This window comes from Phoenix dactylifera, unplaced genomic scaffold (genome assembly GCF_009389715.1).
Source record: "Phoenix dactylifera cultivar Barhee BC4 unplaced genomic scaffold, palm_55x_up_171113_PBpolish2nd_filt_p 000858F, whole genome shotgun sequence".
In the NCBI taxonomy this organism is placed as follows: Eukaryota; Viridiplantae; Streptophyta; class Magnoliopsida; order Arecales; family Arecaceae; genus Phoenix; species Phoenix dactylifera.
In genome coordinates this window covers 84,292-106,291 of record NW_024068221.1, presented here as the reverse complement: position 1 = coordinate 106,291, position 22,000 = coordinate 84,292, and the positions used below count along the sequence as shown (strand labels likewise).

At 37.4% G+C, this 22,000-nt stretch overlaps 1 non-coding gene across 1 annotated transcript; it reads right to left on the bottom strand.

The window, feature by feature from the left end:
* Positions 1-12,237: 12,237 nt before the first annotated feature.
* LOC120107421 lies at positions 12,238-12,343 on the bottom strand. Its single transcript, XR_005509208.1, has one exon. It is a non-coding gene; the product is annotated as a small nucleolar RNA R71 (small nucleolar RNA).
* Positions 12,344-22,000: the final 9,657 nt, after the last annotated feature.

The following is a 22,000-nucleotide window of genomic DNA, read 5'->3' as shown; positions in this document are numbered from 1 at the left end:
TCAAAAAATCTAAGATTAATAAATCTGATCTTTAAAGTGTCTCATTTAGTATAATCACTGTATCCTTGATTGAATGATTAATATCCTTACATAAAATTATCTCGAATTCTATTGATTAATGTTAACACGTCATGTTTAATCTGAGCATAAAAATATTCTAAAAGTATGAATATTAATTCCTTTGAACCATCTCCCATAAGTCAAATATAAAATCTTAATTAATCTAAAAAGAAAATTGCCTATTCTCTAAAACAAGATTATTTGTATTGAAAGCCGAATTCATAACAGAATTTTGATAGAAACAACTATTTAAAATAACTTGATTAAAAACTTTAACTAGTATATCTTATTGATAATTATTTTAAGCAAATAGAATCTAAGCTTAAATTGCTTCTGAAAATAAAAAAAAAAATTGGTTTGACTTTGATAAATCTTCCTATTGCCTCACATGGGTGTCCTTGAACCATATTATTTAATAAAATTATCTCTTTAGTTCAAGTGACTTGTGCTTGCTTATATTTAGACAATCTCTTGAGTAAAGTGACTTAATATTCAATTTATTGTCATATCTTATGTTGAGTCATCTAGCTAAAGAAATATATTGTATGAATGTTTTGTATTTTGAAGAAACTAATGACTTTCCTTCAAGAAAGAAAAAGAGTTTATTAATGATACAGGATTTATGAGCAAGAAATTTCAACTTGAAGGACACCTTGATGAAAGATACAATAAACATTCCTTTGCAAACAAAAAAAAGGAGAGAGATTTTCTTCAGCCAAGGGTGTAAAGAATCTAAAAGGTATTTGGCTTGAAGGAATGCTAAATACACTGGTAATCTAAACTCTTCTCTTGTGAGTTAGTTGAGCAAAATCAATAATCTGAAATTATATGGTAGCATGATTAAACCTTTAATTGACTGATCATCTTGATATCATGCTTCATTCTCATGCTAGTGATGATTGTTTCATGGTGTGATTAAATTGAAGTTTACTTTTTCCTATATAATGCATAACCATGAAATACACAAGTTTTATGCTCAAATCTCTAATTCAAAATAACTTGTGATAAGCTATGAATCATTGGGCATAATGAAAATGCTGTTTGCATGATATATATTATATGCAGCATATTAGATTAATTCTTTATTCTGCTCTTTCATGTAACTACTTGAAAATAACAAAAAGAGAAGAGAGATAAAGAAAAAGAAAATGAACATTGCCTCAGAAGAAGTAAAAGCTAAGTAAATACTCCAATCTTAAGTAAAAGCAGCACAAGCATAATATATTCAGCATATTTGTGAAGACTTGTTGTGAACATTCTTTTGGAAGGGATAAAATCCGTAATTAATTATATTTAAATAGGGAGAGTTTGGAGTGAATATCTTGTTGCTAAAGAGAATAGTTTAACATTTCTACATTGCTCATTATAGGGATGGTGCCAATGGAGAGGCTAGTGGTAGTACCCGGCACTATTTGACCCAAACTATTCGGTGCAGGGCATATTAGGGACGGCACAAAGAGGGAGGCTAGTGGTAGTACCTCGTGCCCCTTCCAACTCCACCGGATAGGGAGCAAATAGAATATAGAGCATAGAAAAATAAAACCGAAAAATAAATGAAGATAATCAAAATGTTTCATTGAATGGTTAAAGAAAGAAATTAAAAATTTGGGGAATGAATGATAAAATAAATAAAAATATATAAGAAGGTTGTGAAAATCAAATGAAGTTTGAATCACTTGAAAAACACACCTTAAGGATAAAATCAGTGCTAAATTGTATTTAAATAAAGGAAATTTTATTTGAAAAGAATTGATTTTGATCCATGACATGCTTGTTTATGTTTTGCATATTTTGAATTATGTGTTTTCAATATTCAAATAGCAAAGATCTTTCCTAGATATAACTTGTAATGCTTTATGCTATAAATTTTGATTGAAACATGTTATTACCAACAACAACATCATTTGTTTTAATGAATATATTTTGAAAATAAAAAAAAAATTTAATTTGAATTTGCAAATTAGGCAAAATGGATTGATTCTGACATATCTTTTATCTTGCCTAACATTAGTACATAATATCCTCCAATTTGTACCAAAAATTCAATATGAATTACAAAGATTCTGGATGTGCTCTAATGTTCTTGAAATATGTGTCTTCAATCTTAATAATTTAAGATGAGCTACAATGTAGAAGATGCATATCTCAAATTATAATCCTGAAAGGCTCCTTGAAAATTTTTATGAAATTCAGAATCTGATGTTGTATAAAAGCTTAAACTTAATTTAAAAATGCCTCTATCATTGTATTTTTGTAACCTTCATTATATGCTTCAATGATTGCATCATTTTGGGGAATAACTCAATATGAATTTCTAGATAAAATTACAGCTTAGAAAAATAGAATAATTCTGATGCCTTGATTGCTTGCCCTGATACGCATCTGAAACATATCATTCTTATCTTCAAAGTGTACTAATATTGGTCTGAATGATGTGTCTTTTGATGATCTTGATTGCAAACAAATATTTTTTAATATATGATTTTATTTTGATATTGAAAAGATTTATTGTGCCTTCATATATACATTGCTGAAAAATCTTGATTAAGAAATTGAGTTCTATAAATACATATACTTCAATGGTCATCTATATATTTTTTTTCCTCTCCTACATTGTTAAGACTTTCATCAAAATATATATGTATATATATTATTAAAAGAGTGAATGATCTCAAGTCTAGAAATATTTCAGCTCACTCAAATGATTCTTAAAAGAAAGAAAATGTAAATGCTCTTGAAAGAATTTGAGCTTCAAATGAATCATTTTCTGATTAATATTTCAGTACATTTTCTCAAAGATTAAGAGGAAGCATAACTTGTTCTTAAAAGATTAAAAAGAGTGATTGCTATAAATTTGAATAACTCTAGATCATTCTACATTCTTGATATCATAAAGTTTCCAGTTTTATTCACGTTTATCATTAAAATCTGAAATTCAACAAAAGAAAAGAAAGTTTAAAAGAAAATGCATCTTTGAGGGGGAGCTTTAAATACTCAAATCTCTTTATTGAAAATTATCTTCAAACTCTAAACTCTCAAATGGAATGATTAATTAAGGGAGAGAAAGAAAATTTCAGAGGGAGAGATCATATAGAACTTAATCGTATAAATTCGCATCTAAAGATGAGACAAAGAATACTAAATGTAAAGTGGTATTAAACTATGTGCTTTATTGAATATCTTTTGAAAGTTGGATTTCCATCTGTATTCATCGGTAAATCATTTATTTCTGAAAATTAATTGACAAGGATTCCGTCTGTCTTAGTATCGAAAATTTATCTTGAATCTACTTATGAGTTCTTATTGGCTTGCACCTTAGTGTTTCAATCCTAAGCCAATTCATTTTAATTGATTTTGATGTTATGATCTTTAAAGGAGTAAAAGAAAGTCTTTAAGAGAGCCTTAAAAGAACTTTCAGAGCCCTAAATTTAATGTATCCTACATTGCATAAATTCATGTTTTGGTATCTATGCCCCAATACTTTTATATCATGAAAGAACTTTGAAGTCATTAAGAATTAAGGATTCAACATAATCTTATATTTTTCGAGTATATAAGTTTTGATCTTTATCTGCTCTTATATTATACTCTGAAAATTAATTAGATTGCTCTCATTTTGCTATATACTTAATATATTAAAAAAAAATGTTGGATTTTCATCCGTGCCTTTCTTTGAATATTATTCTTGATACTTCTTGAAATAACATGAAAAAGATTCCATCTACACTTGATTTCAAAACTATCTTTGGAATCTACATTTAGAGATCACTTCTGGCTTACATTCTAAATATCTCATTCCTAAAGCCAACCACATAGAAATAAGATATCATTTTATTAGGGATCATGTGCAAAATGGAAACATATGAACATATATGCACTGAAAAATAATTAGCCGACATATTCACAAAACCCTTGAGTGAAGATAGATTCTGCACGCTAAGGAGGAATTAGGCATATGTGATCCGTCTTATTGAAGAGATATAAAAGGAAGCAAGCAATCTCATGATACATTCTTCTCATTTCTAAAAAACCTATGAAACATGAGTCAAACTTGTAATCTATAGATTCCTTACTCATGTATCATTGTCCCATAAAGAGTTTATAAGGATTGGAAGCAAGGAAAACATTTTAGAAGCAAAACGGAAGAGAAAAGAAAATTCTGCACTTGGGTCAACCCAACCCAGAATAGGGTCGACCCAACGTTGAGTCGACCCAAGAAATTTCTTGAGTCGACCCAACGTCGGGACCCCACTGTTAAAAGGGGGACCCGTGAGCTATCTAGGGCACTGTTTACCCTTTGTCCTCTTCCAAAAACCCTATTTCCCACTCTCAATTAGAGTCTCCCTAGGCTGATCTTAGCATCTATATTTAGAGCCTAGGCTAGAAATCTAGTTCTCGTATGTATCTTGCCTTTTCTCATATGTATCTTGCTTTTTCCCTTATGAATCTTGTCTTTCCCTTATATCTTTAAATCTTGATTGTGGAACATTGTACTTTTCATCATTTGAGCATTAATATATGAAAATGTTCCTATTTTGATCAATGAAGTCTGAAGTTTGTTCTTTATTGCATCTTTTCCCATATATATGTTTTTGATGATAACAAAAAGGGGGAGAAGAGAAGGAAAGAGTATATAAAGGAGAAGAGAAGGAAAGAGTATATAAAAGAGAAGAGAAGGAAAGAGTATATAAAAGAGAGAGAAGGAAAGAGTATATAAAGGGAGAAGAAAGAGTATTACTTTTGTGAGAAAGAGTGAGTAAAGAAGTTATAAAAAGAAAGAGAAATAAATGGGCAAACAAATTGAAAATCATATAAGAAAGCTTACATATCTAAGGGGGAGCAATTTGTAACAATGAAAATCATCAAATCAAAAATTTCTATCATAATTCAGAATTTGGCACATATAAATTCAGAATTTGGCACGCTCCTTTCTCACCCGATACATAAGCTGAAACTCTTATTTTATCTCAAATTTTTGAAGTTTCATTGCTAATGAATTATAAATGAAAGGGAGAGCCATTCAAAAATCAAATTGGCAAATTTTGAATGATATAGGGGGAGATTTCACTTATATATATGAAAAGCTGAAATTCTGAATTCAATCCCTTTTATAAACTGATTTTAAAGACAAGTATCAATAGGCTTATACTCTTTATTTTGTAATCATCAAAAGGGGGAGATTGAGGATGATAGTGTTATTTTGATGATTAACAAGCAATTCTCTAGAGTATGCTATAAGTTAAAATTGATACTTCATTTATAAGTTCATTGCTCTCAGTACATTTGCTTAATTGGAAATATATATATGGTCTTGTTCATTTGGATGAAACTAACCTTGAGAATGCAGCAAAGTGTGGATTGAGTCGACCCATAGGTTGATTGGGTCGACCCCGGCACATCGAGGAATCATCTGGCACACTCCTGCAAAAACAGCACAATGAACAGTGAGTTGGGTCGACCCAAGGTAAGCAAGAGTCGACCCAACCTCCAAAGAACCTCAAATGCAAAGGAAGAATACTCTCTGGATTTACTGAGAGGGTCGACCCAAGAAGAAGTTGAGTCGACCCAAGTAAACCTTGAGTCGACCCAAAGAAAGGTTGAGTCGACCCAAGTGAAGAAAGGCTGAAATTCAAGGCTCTGAATTTCTGAAGCTGACCTTGGGTCGACCCAAGAAAGGTTGGGTCGACCCAAGGCAACAGAAGGCTGAATTTCAAGTTTCTGTGTTTTCTGAGAGGGTCGACCCAAGAAATGGTTGAGTCGACCCAAGTGAAGGTTGGGTCGACCCAAGGACAGGTTGAGCCGACCCAAACACGGGCTGAACATAACGGCTAGTTGTGCAGAAATGCTTTTTGGACTCCCAACGGCTATAAACGGCTAGTTTCTTCAATCCAACGGTCAGAAAGGACTATTTGGAGGTTGGAGAAGTATTTAAGAGGGAGTATTCATCAGAGGAAGCAAGCTTTTGGGGAAAATACATCAAGTGCATTCAAGAGAGAACCCTAGCAAGACAAGCTTCATCAAGAGCTTCATTCAAGAATCAAAGAAAGGGATTGAGCAGATTCAAAGAGGCATTAAGAGCTCCTTCCCCCATTGAAGAGTGAAGCTTCCTTGACCAAGAAGAGCAAAGCGACTTCAAAGCGATAATTTCTTTCTAACTCTTCTTGTTGTTCATATTGCTTTATATGCTCATCTAGGAGTTTAAATCATTTCTTTTCATTTGTATAAACACTTTGTAAAGGTTCGTTGGTAAGCCCGCAAAACCAACAAAGGTTCGTTGGTAAGCCCGCAAAACCAACAAAGGTTTTTGGTGAACCCGGAAAACCAAAGTTGTATAGGTTCGTTGGTGAGCCCGCAAAACCAACAAGGTTCTTGGTGAGCCCGGAAAACCAAGTGTATAGGTTCGTTGGTGAGCCCGTAAACAACAAGATTTTTGGATTGTGAGCCCGGAAAACAATCCAACTGTAATCCGCAAGATTATAGTGAATTCCCAAGGGTACGCTTGGGAAGTGGACGTAGGTGCTAAGGAGAGCACCGAACCACTATATATTGGTGTGTTTGCATTGTGTTTGTGCTTTCATTTTCTCTTGCTTTATCTTCTCTTCTTGCATTAGATTAACTCACTTAAATAACCTAAGAGAGCATCCATCGCACTTAATTTAGAAGTTTTAAAAGTACCAAAAATTTAGAGAACCAATTCACCCCCCCCTCTTGGATTGTCACCTTGGGCAACAGATGCTCTTTGGATTCCCAATGATGGAGAGAGTTCAGATCACTTAGAAGACCGAAGATCAGGGGTAAGCACCATTATGAATAGGAAAGTCACAGAAGATTGGACTGAAGTCATGCCAATCAACTGAATGCAGAGATGTGTCTGTTGCATCACATGATCAACAAGATGCTATTCCCAAAGACAGAAAATTTGATCATGTCTCAGAAAGAGACATACTGGTCATGCACCATGTCATTCAAGGATTGCCACTCAATCTACCCTGCATGATGATCAGATACATGGAGACACAAGGACAGAGAAAGGAAGCTTCACTTTCATATGGTATGGTCCTGACATTAGTCTTCATTTACTTCAATGTGAATTTAGAAGGAGAGACCAAGAAAAAACTTCTATATTCAGATGTCTACAATGACAAATCACTGAAGAGAATGGGATTTGTCAAAACTGAGGACAAATGGATTCATAAAGGGAAAGGAATTCAAGATGAAAGTGGTCAAGACACTCCAATACCACTGAAAGGCAAAAGAATCGCTACTGAAGCACCTCCAAAAGAGCCTCCAATCAGTTAACCTCTCCAATCCAAAGACCTTCAGATCCACCACTTAGACTTGAGAAGTAGCAGTTAAAATTTATTGGTGACAACATCATTAAAGCACTGTTCAATTCTGGAGTCTGCTGGAACTCAGTCTATGACCTCACTAACTTGACCAAAGAAATAAAAGTGGAGCTTCAAGGACTGAGGACACTTGAGCTAATCAGCAAAGAAGAATTGCTGCAATTGAGAGCACTGGAACTCCAGAAATTCTGTTCAGAATTCTCTGCAAGAGCTGAAATAGGAAATTCTCACCTTACTGCTCTATTTCACAATACAAGAATGGATAAGCTGATGGAGACAAGAAGGAAGATCAGTCTGGACCCTCATCCTCTTCAAAACCCTAAACCTAGACTGACCCATCCTTAGATTTTTAACCCTTTCAAAGTTTTTTGTATTGTGTTGATTTTTAATATTCGTACCTTTTTGACACAATGATTGATGATTACCAGTTGAATTTTGATTTACAGATGTGTACTTTACTCTTACTGCATAAAATTTACACTTTTTGAAATGAATATGTCTTTGTTCTGATGCATTAAACCTCTATTGGGTCTGATACCTTCTCTCCTTAATACAACTGTAAATTAATCTTTAATGCTTAAGATCACAAAAAGAGGGAGATTGAAATTATATTTCATCCTTCCTTTTATTGATGACAAAAAGGGGGAGATGAGAAAAGAAGAAAAGAATTCCAAACTGAGATGAGCAAAGAAGAAAAGAATTCCAAACTGAGATGAGAAAAGAAGAAAAGAATTCCAAGCTATATATATGACACTAATGGTAATATATAGGAGGAGATTTAAATGGTAATATATAAGGAATGGTAATGGTACTGTCAAGAAAAACCTTAAGAAAAGAAGAAGAAAAAGAACTCTGCATAATTTAAATATTTGTAACTGATAGGAAAAGATTTTTTTCTCAACTTGTTGAAATTATCCATATATCTCTGAATGTCATATTTGCTCTGAACTTCATTACAAAATTCTTATAATTGCTCTGAAATTTATTATAAAATTCTTTTAGACTCAATGGTTTTGTTATCATCAAAAGAGAAAGATTATCAACCCTAAAGGATGAATTCTGATGATTACAAAATACTTGAGATAATATTGTTACTAATGATGTTGGCTTTGTTGCCCAAGGTGACAAGCCAAGAGGGGGGGGAATTGGTTTCTCTTAATTTTACCTATCTTACTTATGTCAATTGATGAGTTAGTGGAATTAAACAAAGCACAATACAAACAACAAGAAGTATAGTGGTTCGGCGCTCTCCTAAGCACCTACGTCCACTCCCCAAGCGACCCCTTGGGAATTCACTATAATCCTGCGGATTACAGTTGGATTGTTTTCCGGGCTCACAATCCAAAAACCTTTACACTTTGGTTTTCCGGGTTCACCAAAAACCTATGTTGGTTTTACGGGCTCACCAACGAACCTATGTTGGTTTTCCAGGCTCACCAACGAACCTTTACAATTGATTTTACGGGTTCACCAATCAATGATAAGTGCTTAATAATTTATAATTTAGTTACCTTTCATAGCACTTATCAATATTTTTAAACTGATAAATACATATTCTACCATGAAATTAAACAAACATTGAAGTAAGTTTAAAATATGGTAATTATTCTCTTAAACTAGATTCTGAACTTATCTCTCTCTTGGTTGCAATCTTTCATGAAAACTACAAAAAAATATATAAGGAGATTGTGTTGACCCGACTAAGGTTATAACTAAATGGGCTTTGGTCCTGATTTGATTGAAAGTTATAATTGTATAGAAAAATATTTGATTAACCCTTTTATCAAGTCACGGTCTGATCTGGTTGAGTCCAATCTGAAGCGGTTTAGTAAGAATTAAATGACATTGGGCTCGAGAACAAGTTCAAGCCAAATCAACGATCATGACCCACCTCAAACCAAAGTAATTCCCAACCAATTCCTTACCTACCTTCATATAAAATTTATAATTTTAAAACAAAAAAGGGAAGAAAGAAAATAATAAATATAATAAAATAAATAAAAATAATTTCGGGAAGAATTACTGGATTCACTGTTCATATGAACAGTGTCCCGTGAAAATACTGTTCATATGAACAGTGTTACCAAAAAAAATAATAAAATATATAAACCCCACTGTTCATCTTCTTCCCCGCTCCCCGCAGTGTATCACGGCCGAGATGACGTCGCCTGAGAGACCCTCCACGCAATCTTCCACGCAGTGCAGCCAGCCTCCCGTTCCTCCGCCTCTTTCTCCGCCTGCATCCCCGCCTCCGCGCTGCCGTTCCGAGCGTTCGAGACAGGCTCCCAGCGTATCACGCCACGGATCCGGCCACCTTCTTCTTCGGCTCCTCCCAACGCTCCCGGCTCCTCCAGCTCATCCTGCAGCATCTCCTTCCTTCCCAAATCAGCAAAGCCGTGATCTTCTTCTTCCGCGCCCTAGCTCATTCCGCACGTCAACCTCCCGAATCCCGCGGCCAGCTCCACTGATCGGCCGGCCTGCAATCAAACCGGCACCCCAGCAATCACGTCGTCCTCCTTTCGGATCGGCGCCCGTCTGCAGCTCTTCCCCAATTCCAGCATCCGCGAGCAATCATCCCACGCAGACCAGCTCTCTTCCGGATTTGAAATCCAAGCATCCGCCTCACCGATCGCGTCCGTTTTCCCCTCCTCTCCACGTGCTTGCTGGATGATATGATGAGGGGATCTATATAAGGAGCTGGGGCGGCGGTGGCGAGGGGGAAGCTCGGTTGAGAAGAAAGAAACAGGGGAGACCCCTGTTTCGGTGAAGAAGAAGAAGCCACCAGCCGAGAGAAAAGAGAGAAAAGAAAAAAAAAAGAGAAAAAGGGGGGAAAGAGAATATTTTGTGATATTTGGGAATAATGGGAGGTGAAGGCTTTCATTTGAAGATGGGAGGTCGTCCGGAAGCCATGCTGGCTAAACATCTAGTCTAGGGCTGGATGAAGCCCTAGCAATGTATCAGGGCATTGTAGTTCTTTTATTTTTTGGAGCTTGTTTAAATTCTTATTTCAATGAAATATTTCTTTATGATATTTAAACCTTGAGCATGCTATTACTATTCATGTTTGCTAAAGTAGTCTAAGATGATCCATGCCTAGGAAGATGAGTGTGCTGCATCCTAGATTAGCATACTTAGGTAGACACTTCATGCTACCGAAGATGGATCTTCCTAAACTCTTTATGCTTTTATTTTAAAAGGCTTGTAGCCAATTGCATGCCTCTCCAAAAGATAAAAATTAAGAACACAATCCTGATGCAATGCTATGTGGTGGATTCCAAACCCTAGATCTATTACTTTGATAAATTTCAATTCGTACTCATAGATTAATTTAGTTAAATCAAGTTAGCAAATCCTTCTTGATTTATTTTTAAAAGAAAAATAACTTTTTCCAATCCCTGTGGACCGACACCCGTAATCACTATCCTACAGGATACGTGCTATTGCGTGGTTTATTTTTGAAATTGAAAGAACCGATCAATTTTTGGCGCCGTTGCCGGGGATTGCTAGCATAGTTATTTTTCTATCATTAAAAAAAATTAATTAATTAAAAAAAACTTTCAAAAAATATATATATAAATAAAAAAATTATTTCTATTATTGTTACTTTTCTTATCTCTTTTTCTCTTCTACTAATTTTTTTTAATTTTCTTTTATCTTATTTGATCAGGAATCGAAGGAAAAATCTGGGATGATCAAAAAGAACTGCTGGAAAAGAATGCTGTAGAGGTTTGCAAAAAAAAAATTAAATTGCTGGAAAATTCCTTTGGTAACCTCTAAACCTTTCTTATTTAAATTAATTATTAGCTTGAAATTTTGTGGTGATTGTTTGATTTTAATTTAGCAAAATTGTGAATGCATGCTTGATACACATACACAATAATTTGCACATAGTAAGGGCAATCACCCCAACAAGATAAGAGCCGGATTTCATCACCGGACTCTTGCCCAACTTAGGTGAACTCAATCTCACATAGTGTCACTTTAATTAAAATCAATTAGACGTTGGCTCCTAGGGACATTCGAGCTCAATAGGACGAAGATCACCGAAAGTTGCACCAATTTCGCTCTGTGGCTTAGTTGATGTCTAGGCAAGCTTTGTCCCTATAAGGGAGACAGTTCATCTGTTCGAGGCAAGTGGGTTTTAAGTGGGACCTTTGCGAACGCATCGTGACCCCTCCACTTACCTGGGAGCTTACCTGGTCAACTCGGTTCATTAGACCGGATTGGAGGCTTAGGTGCCCTCTTCAAACCAGTTAGGAGCTGTCTAGTGATTTTAGGACAAAGACTAGGATTGATATGCTTTTCTCTTTTATTGCATGCTTGATTGATCGAGTACTAGTGTATGCAGGTAGTCGTTCTAGAGTACGAAACCTATTACCTTTTGACCCTGAAATAGAACGAACCCTTAGGAACATTCGAGCTAAGATCAAAACATTAGGATCATCCCCACCTCTTAAGATGGCTGAAGAACAACCCAAACTCCTGAGGGAGTACTTTACTCCCACATTTACACTTCCCCATCTTGCATTCGATTACCTGAGTAGCAGCTGTACAATATGAAATAAAGTCTAGTGTGATCCAAATGCTCCCATCTTTTTATGGGCTCACCAATGAAGACCCATATAAACACCTAGATGAATTCCTTGAGATTTGCACCACTGTCAAGATTCAGAACTTCACTGATGATGCTCTGAAACTTAGATTATTCCCTTCTCCCTTAAAGATAGAGCCAAACAATGGCTGAATTCTTTAGAAGCTAACTCGATTCGTTCTTGGGATCAAATGCAACAAGAATTCCTTAAAAAATACTTTCCCATAGGAAGAACGAACCAGTTTAGACGTGCCATTACAAGCTTCTCCCAAACTGAGGGAGAAGAATTTCATGAAACTTGGGAGAGATTTCGGGACCTAATCCGTAAATGCCCTCATCATCAAATACCTAAGTGGCAGCTAGTGCAATTTCTATGACGGATTGACTGAACGAAACCGTCAGATGATCGATGCTGCATGCGGGGGACTTTCATGCTTCAAAATGAGCATGAAGCATGGCAATTATTTGAAAATCTTAATGAAAACTCCCTCCACCATGCTTCATGTTCTCGTCAAGCACCCCCGAGTTCTCAAAAAAAGGGACCATTTGTGAAATAAGTCATTCTATGGACCTGTCTAGCAAGGTAGATGCATTGTCCCATAAGATTGACCAACTGATGATAGGTGGGCATTACATGAACTCTTCCAAGCACAAGTGTGTACTATTTGTTCTAGCCCATCCCACCCTATTCATGAGTGCCCCTCAGCGCCCCAATTCCCGAACTCGTGCAAGAACACATCAATGCTGCTCAAACACACCCAGACCGGGTAATGACCCATTTTCCAATACATATAACCCGGGATGGCGAAATCATCCAAACTTTTCTTGGAAGCAGCAAGCTTCGAATACTACCCAACCCTATTCCCAAAATTTTCAAACCCTCAGAATTTTCAAACCCCACAAAATATTCATCCTACCGTCCCTCGACTCAATTTCAACACACTCCTCCTCCACCCCAAAGAAACACAGCCTTTGAGGAGAAAGTGTTGAACGCCCTTCAAGGTTTGGAAACCATTACACAATTGGTGCACTCTCACACGCAATCAATCGCCAAGCTAGAATCCCAATGGGGCAACTAGCTAATGCACTGAACAAGCGAGAGGAAGGAAAGCTTCCAAGCCAACCACTAAGTAATCCTAGGGGACAATATATGGCTCAAGAAAATCAACTAAATGCAATTCATCATGAACAAGCCAATGCTTTGACTACCCTAAGGAGTGGACGTGTAGTAGACAATAAGATTGGGGAGGACAACAATAAGGAAGGTGAAGAAGAGGATAAAATGTGTCAAATAAAATCTAAAACCTTCTCTTCTTCTTCAGCTAGTCCACCTTCTGCCAAAACTCATATCCCAAAGGCCCCATTTCCTGAAGCTCTTAATTCACCCTCTCCTTTGGCAAAAAGGAACTTCACTAGAAATGATGGAGGTTTTCAAACAAGAAAATCAACCTTCCGCTTCTTGATGCATTAGACAAGTTCCCTCCTATGCCAAATTTCTCAAAGACCTTTGTACACAAAAGCGAAAATCTAGGACACATGTGCCAAAAAGGTCTTCCTAACTGAGCAAGTGAGTTCTATTCTCCAACACAACACCCCTCCGAAATTCAAAGATCCTGGTGCTCCCACCATCTCCTGTGTCTTAGGAAATAATTTCATTGATCGAGCACTCTTAGATCTAGGGGCAAGTGTCAACCTTTTACCTTATTCAGTTTATGAGAAACTTGGGTTAGGTGAGTTAAAACCAACCTCGGTATCCCTTCAATTGGCTGATCGATCTGTAAAAACACCACGTGGGATAATTGAAGATGTTCTTGTCAAGGTAGATAAATTCTATTTTCCAGTAGATTTCATCGTCCTTGATATGGAACATGAACCTAATCCTAAGAAACAAATCCCCGTGATCCTTGGGCGCCCTTTTTAGCAACAGCCAATGCGTGCATCAATTGTAGAACAGGGGTAATGAACATATCATTTGGGAACATGAAGGTAAAATTAAATGTGTTCAATGCGGCCGACCAACCCGCGAGGAAGTTGAGTGTTTTATGATAGACAAAATAGATGACCTCATAGAAGGAGATGCAAAAACTACCTCACTGTGTCTGGCTGAAGACAATAAACTTAGCGCTTGTTGGGAGGCAACCCAATTCTCTTAGATTTCTTTAACATTGAGGACAATGTTAGGTTTAGGTTTGGGGGTATTTTTAAGTTTTTTCATTTTTTGTTTTGTTTGCATCTCTTGCATTCGTTTTCACTTCATAATGTCAGGTTTATCAAAAGAAATAAAAAAAAAAAATAAAAATATCTTTTAAAAAAAATGTTTCATTTTCATTTTTATAAAATAATAATAATAAAAAAAAATTAAAAAAAAGTTTTTTTTAAAAAAAAACCTAATTTCTATACATTAATGCGAGAATGATAAACACACAAGGTATATAAAATCTAAAAAGCCCAATGACTAGTGGAAGTAATACAAATTTAAGTTCTTTTCATTAAGTCTCTCTTAGGGAGTTGTAAGCTAATTAATACTTGGAATTTCACTACACACTGGCCGACACTTCTAAGGTCTAGGCTCGACATTATGTTGATAGTATAGTAGCAACCTTGGACCCTGATGAATCATACTTATCTAATCCAAAAAAAAAAAAATCATCAATAATGGATTTAGTCAGGAACATCGAAAAGGGCTACCTATTGTCAAAGGTCAAGTGGGCTTGTGATGAGACTCCGAGCATAAGTCCGTAGGGGAGTCTTGATGCCCGACACCTTATGCCAACTGGTGTGAGAGTTGTCGACTGATTGCTCGTTACACGGAGAAATCACCACAAGAGTAAAAGTGCACAATATATATATAACAAAAAAAAAAAAAAACTCTGTATTGACCTTGAAAAAGACAATAGTGTGAAAGCCGTCGTTGTAAAAATTCGAGTAAACTGGAATATTACAGATAAAGCCCGTGAGGTACTAAAGTAAACATCCACAACTCTCGAAATCCTGCAGATAAGATGATTTTGAATCAGTGACAGGTCTTTTCGACCAATCCTTGGAAACTACTAGTATTGCAATATTTTGGAGATCCGAACCCTTAGCTTGTGTACGGTCCAGATTTCACCGAGCACTCCAGTATAAATAAGTCTTACAACTCCCTAAACGGAAACTTAATGACTTAACTTAATTGCATACTAACCTAGAATTTGGGCTGACTTAGTAAATAAAACCGTGTGTGCTTTGAAATTCTTATCATTTATGTATCTTAAATTAGATTTTAAAAAAAAAAAGTTTTTTTCTTAGCTAGTATGCATTTGGAATTTGATTTTCACTTCATAGATCAATCGATTAAAAAAAAAAAAAAAAAAAAAAAAAAATAATAAAAATAATTTATTGAAGTTTGTGGGTATCTTCACTGGAAACCCTCACGAGACTATAACTCGTCCACTAGGGTAACCTAGGGTTTAAAGCCTTGTTGCATATGGTAAATGCAATCGCGATGCCTGCGAAAGTGAGTTAGAGTTTTTCTTTTCTAATTTATTTTGCTCGAGGACTAGCAAAACATAGGTTTGGGGGTGTGATAAGTGCTTAATAATTTATAATTTAGTTATCTTTCCATAGCACTTATCAATATTTTAAACTGATAAATACATATTTTACCATGAAATTGAAAAACATTGAAATAAATTTAAAATATGGTAATAATTCTCTTAAAAGATTCTGAACTTGTCTCTCTCTTGGTTGCAATCTTTCATGAAAATACAAAAAATATATGAGATTGTGTTGACCCGACTAAGGTTATAACTAAATGGGCTTTGGTCCTGATTGATTGAAAGTTATAATTGTATAGGAAAATCTTTGATTAACCCTTTTATAAGTCACGGTCTGATCTGGTTGAGTCCAATCTGAAGCGGTTTAGTAAGAATTAAATGACATTGGGCTCGAGAACAAGTTCAAGCCAAATCAACGATCATGACCCACCTCAAACCCAAAGTAATTCCCAACCAATTCCTTACCTACCTTCATATAAAATTTATAATTTTAAAACAAAAAAAAAAGAAAGAAAATAATAAAATAATAAAATAAATAAAAATAATTTTGGGAAGAATTACTGGATTCACTGTTCATATGAACAGTGTCCCGTGAAAATACTGTTCATATGAACAGTGTTACCAAAAAAAATAAAAAATATATAAACCCCACTGTTCATCTTCTTCCCCTGCTCCCCGCAGTGTATCACGGCCGAGATGACGTCGCCTGAGAGACCCTCCACGCAATCTTCCACGCGGTGCAGCCAGCCTCCCGTTCCTCCGCCTCTTTCTCCGCCTGCATCCCCGCCTCCGCACTGCCGTTTCGAGCGTCCGAGACAGGCTCCCAGCGTATCACGCCACGGATCCGGCCACCTTCTTCTTCGGCTCCTCCCAACGCTCCCGGCTCCTCCAGCTCATCCTGCAGCATCTCCTTCCTTCCCAAATCAACAAGCCGTGATCTTCTTCTTCCGCGCCCTAGCTCATTCCGCACGTCAACCTCCCGAAATCCCGCGGCCAGCTCCACTGATTCGGCCGCCTGCAATCAAACCGGCACCCCAGCAATCACGCCGTCCTCCTTCCGGATCGGCGCCCGTCTGCAGCTCTTCCCCAATTCTAGCATCCGCGAGCAATCATCCCACGCAGACCAGCTCTCTTCCGGATTTGAAATCCCAAGCATCCGCCTCACAGATCGCGTCCGTTTTTCTCCTCCTCTCCACGTGCTTGCTGGCTGATATGATGAGGATCTATATAAGGAGCTGGGGGCGAGCGGTGGCGAGGGGGGAGCTCGGTTGAGAAGAAAAAATAGGGGAGACCCCTATTTCGGTGAAGAGAAGAAGCCACCAGCCGAGAAGAAAAGAGAGAAAAAGAAATAAAAAAAGAGAGAAAAAGGGGAAAGAGAATATTTTGTGATATATTGGGAATAATGGGAGGTGAAGGCTTTTATTTGAAGATGGGAGGTCGTCCGGAAGCCATGCTTGGCTAAACATCCAATCTAGGGCTAGATGAAGCCCTAGCAATGTATCAGGGCATTGTGGTTCTTATTTTTTTGGAGCTTGTTTAAATTCTTATCTTCAATGAAATATTTTTTTATGATGTTTAAACCTTGAGCATGCCATTTACTATTCGTGTTTGCTAAAGTAGTCTAAGATAATCCATGCCTAGGAAGATGAGGTGTGCTGCATCCTAGGTTAGCATACTTAGGTAGACACTTCATGCTATACCGAAGATGGATTTTTCTAAAACTCTTTATGTTTTTATTTTAAAAGGCTTGTAGCCAATTTGCATGCCTCTCCAAAAGATAAAAATTAAGAACACAATCCCTAATGCCATGCTATGCGGTGGATTCCAAATCCTAGATCCATCTACTTTGATAAATTTCAATTCGTACTCATAGATTAATTTAGTTAAATCAAGTTAGCAAATTCTTCTTCGTGATTTATTTTTAAAAGAAAAATAACTTGTTTCCAATCCCTGTGGACCGACACCCGTAATCACTATCCTACAGGATACGTGCTATTGCGTGGTTTATTTTTGAACTTGAAAGAACCGATCAATCAACCTACACCGTTGGTTTTGTGGGCTTACCAACTAACCTTTACAAGGAGTTTAATAAACGAAGTAAGAAGATTTAAGCTCCTAGATGAGCAAATATAACAATATAATCTACAAAGAAGAGTTTAGAGAATAGTTATCGCTTGATGTGACTTCTCTCTTCTTTGTCAAGGATGCTTCACTCTTCAAGGATGGATGGTGCTCTTAATGACTCTTGGAATCTGCTCAACCACTTTCTTTTGACTCTTGAATAAAGCACTTGGATGAAGAAGATTAGGGCACTTTGTCTTTCTTGTATACTCTTTGATATTTTGCAAAAGGATGATCTCTCTGATGAATAGTGCCACTTTAAATAGTTTCCTTCATCCATTGGACAAGCCCCAATGGTTAGAAGTCAAAAACTAGCCGTTACTCATTGTTGGAAGGACAAAAGTACTTCTGCAGAACTAGCCGTTATGCTTCTGCCCGTGCTTGGGTCGACTCAACCTTTCCTTGGGTCGACCCTCTCAGAACCACAGAAACTTGCAATTCAGCCTTCCTTCACTTGGGTCGACTCAACATTTCTTTGGGTCGACTCAAGGTTCAGTTGGGTCGACTCAACTTCCACTTGGGTCGACCCTCTCAGGGTTTCCAGAGAACCTATTCTGTCAATGTATTCTGTCACTACCTTTGGGTCGACCCTCTCAGTGTTTGGGTCGACTCAAGCTTGGGTCGACTCAACTTCCTCTTGGGTCGACCCTCTCAGTGTTTCCAGAGAACTGTTTTCTTGAGGCTTGAGGTTTGGGTCGACTCATGCTTTCCTTGGGTCGACCCAACTACTGTTCATCCGTGTCATTTTTTGCAGAAGTGTGCCAGATGCTTTCTTGATGTGCCGGGGTCGACCCAATCAACCTTGGGTCGACTCAAACCACACTTTGCTGCAACTCAAGGTTAGATTCATCCATGTAAACAATGAAATGCATCTTTATATAATTATACGAATATACTGAGAGTAACAGACTTATAAATGAAGTATCGAATTAACTTGTAACATACTCTTGATTATTGCTTGTTAATCATCAAAATACCACTATCATCCTCAATCTTTCCCTTTTTGATGATTACAAAATATAGAGTATGAGCCTATTGATACTTATCTTAAAATCAGTTTAAAAGGGCTCAATTTGCTGGAATTTTCAGCTTTTCAAATATGAGAGTGAAGTCTCCCCCTATTTCATCAATATATTTCCAATTTGACTTTTTGAATTGCTCCCCCTTTCTTTTATATTTCATTAAAGGATGAAACTTCAAAAATTTGAGATAAAGCATGAGTTTCAGATTATGTATCGAGGTGTGAAAGGTATGTGCCAAATTCTGAGAAATTCTTATTGGACAAATTCTGAAATTCAATAGAAATTTTAGATTTGATCATTTTCATTGTTACAAACTGCTCCCCCTTAAATGTATATGCTTTTCCTATTGTAATTTTCAACTGTTTGACAACTTATTTCTCTTTCTTGCTCAACTCATTTCTCTTTCCTTACTTCTTCCCCCCTTTTTGTTATCATCCAAATAGGTGCATAGACACAATAATTACAAACATTTAAACTTCATTGATCAAAAAGGAACATTTTAGTTCAATAATGCCAAAAACAAAACAAAAAAACAAATAAATACAATGTTCCTCAATCAAAGTTCAAAATACATGATCAATACCAAAATACATATGAGAACTAAATACATATCCTAGGCTCTACAACAGAAAATGCTAATATCAGCCTAGGGAGTATCTAATGGTTGTGATCTAGTCCTCATCCTCCTAGTATAAGTGTGAGGGAGGGTCGAGCCTGATGAGACTGAGTCTGGGCGTGGAGCTCGGTGAGCTGGATGACTCTGTACCGACGAAATCTCTGACTCAGCTACCTGTGCACAGATGGTCCATGAACCTCTCTCTCTCTCTCCGTAGCAGCTCCTATCTGCTCTCTAAGATCACTGATCTCAGCAGTCATGATATCTAGTCTGCTCGTCAGCCCATCAGTGATAGTCCTCGCCTGAGCTGACATAAGCTCAGTCATCCTACTCCAGAACTCCATCTGTGTCTCCCGCAAGAACAGATGACGAAGGTCCAGCCTTTTGAAGGTGCAGTAGGATGATCCGTATGCTCCACATCCTCACGGATAGGGGTCTCCAAAATCTGGTGCATCACCCTCTGGTGCATCACCCTCTTGGTGCATCACCCTGAATCCCTGCTCCAGTATGTACCCACTGCCCGTTCACCTTCTCATAACCCATGCGAATAAGGGATCGTGCAGTGTAGTGTCAGTATGGAGTAGATGCCTTGGAGATCTCTCCCTCCACAGATTATATCGTGCTGTCGAAGATCAAGGTGAGTATCAATACCATAAGGCAGGGAGACTCTGGAGTTGCAGATCACCTTCCTTATCTGCCTCAGTATCATGGCCGGGAGATTCAAGGGAATACCCTGAATAATATGCTCCATCACAACTAGATCTCGCTCTGAAATGAGATCAAATCTCCCGCTCTTCAGAAATAGAATCCTATCAATGATGTTGTGCAACAACCTCATCTCTGCAGAAAGAGAGCTCGCTATAACCTGCTCCGAGAAGTCGAAGTCTTCATTCTCAAGAATTAACTGCAGGGCTCTCGACTTGTTTCTGGCTTTTCTGGAGTTGCTCCTTCGCAGGGGAGATGAAGCAACTCACTCAAACTCTCTTCGGAAACTCGAACCCTAACTCCTCGAACTTCCGATATGAGCCCTCCCATCCCAGTTTTGAGGAAGGCATAGAACTCCCGGACTAGTCCCGGGTATATCACCACATCTAGGGAGCAGAGATACTCCCATCCTTGCCTTCGGATCCATTCCCCCAAACGAAACCCTTCTTGATCCAAGAACTCGGAATGGATCCTTCTCCCCGTTGTAACCGGTCTCCCCGCAAACTTTGCAAGTTGTACTGAAGGGGAGGGAGGAGGAGGTGGCTCTACACGTGTCTCACCTTGTGGAGACACTGTAGATGGCTCTGTAGCTTCTCTTTCCGCACGTTGGATCCGTGAGACCCTCCCGGATCGCTTGGCTACGGCTCTTTTGGGTCCCATTTCTCCAAGATTGTGAAGTAATCTACTTGTTTGGAGATGATTGGAGGAGATTGGGAGAGTGGGGAATAGGGTTTTCGGAAGAGGACAAAGTGTAAACAGTGCCCTAGATAGCTCATGGGTCCCCCTTTTAACAGTGGGTCCCGACGTTGGGTCGACTCAAGAATTTTCTTGGGTCGACTCAACGTTGGGTCGACCCTATTTTGGGTTGGGTCGACCCAAGTTCAGAAATTTTTCCTTTCTCTTTCTTTTCGCTTCTAAAAATTTTCTCGCTTCCAATCCTTACAAATTCTTTCTGGGACAATGATACATTGAGTAAGGATCTATAGATGACAAGTTTGACTCATGTTTCATGGGTTTTTTAGAAATGGGAGGAATGTATCATGAGACTGCTTGCTCCTTTATATCTCTTCAATAAAAAGGATCACATATGCCTAATTCCCCTCCTTAGCATGCAGAATCTATCTTCACTCAAGGGTTTTGTGAATATGTCAGCTAATTGTTTTTCAGTGCATATATGCTCATACATATGTTTTCATTTTGCACATGATCCCTAATAAAATGATATCTTATTTCTATGTGTTTGGCTTTAGAATGCTGAACCGGATTTTTAGTGAGGTTGATGGCACTAGTATTATCACATTTAATAGGAATGTTATCTAGCTTAACTCCATAGTCCTCTAGTTATTGCTTAAGCCATAGTACTTGAGCACAACAACTGCCAGCAGCTATATATTCAGCTTCAGCTGTTGATAGTGCCACTGAATTCTGCTTTTTGCTAAACATGATACTAAGTTGTTTCCTAAGAATTGACATGTTCCACTAGTGCTCTTTCCTATCTAATTTGCATCCAGCAAAATCAGCATCTGAGTATGCAAGCAATCTAGACAGGAGTCTCTTGAGTACCATAATCCTATGTTCGTAGTTCCTCTTAAATATCTAAGGATTCTTTTAACAGCACTTAAATGTGACTCCTTAGGATCTGATTGGTATCTAGCACATATTCCTACACTAAACACGATATCTGGTCTACTAGCAGTAAGGTAGAGCAAGGATCCAATTAGTCCTCTATAAAGCTTAATATCAATACTCTTTCCTTTCTCATCTTTGTCAAGCTTACTAGTAGGATTCATTAGAGTGCCTACTCCCTTATGATTTTCATTCCCAAACTTCTTTAGTATTTCCTTTGTATACTTGGTTTGATGAATGAAGATACCTTTTTTAGTTTGTTTGATTTGTAATCCTAGAAAGAAACTTAGTTCTCCCATCAAACTCATTTCGAATTCTCCGTGCATTAAATCAGCAAATTCTTTGCAAAGAGTATCATTTGTGGCACCAAAGATTAT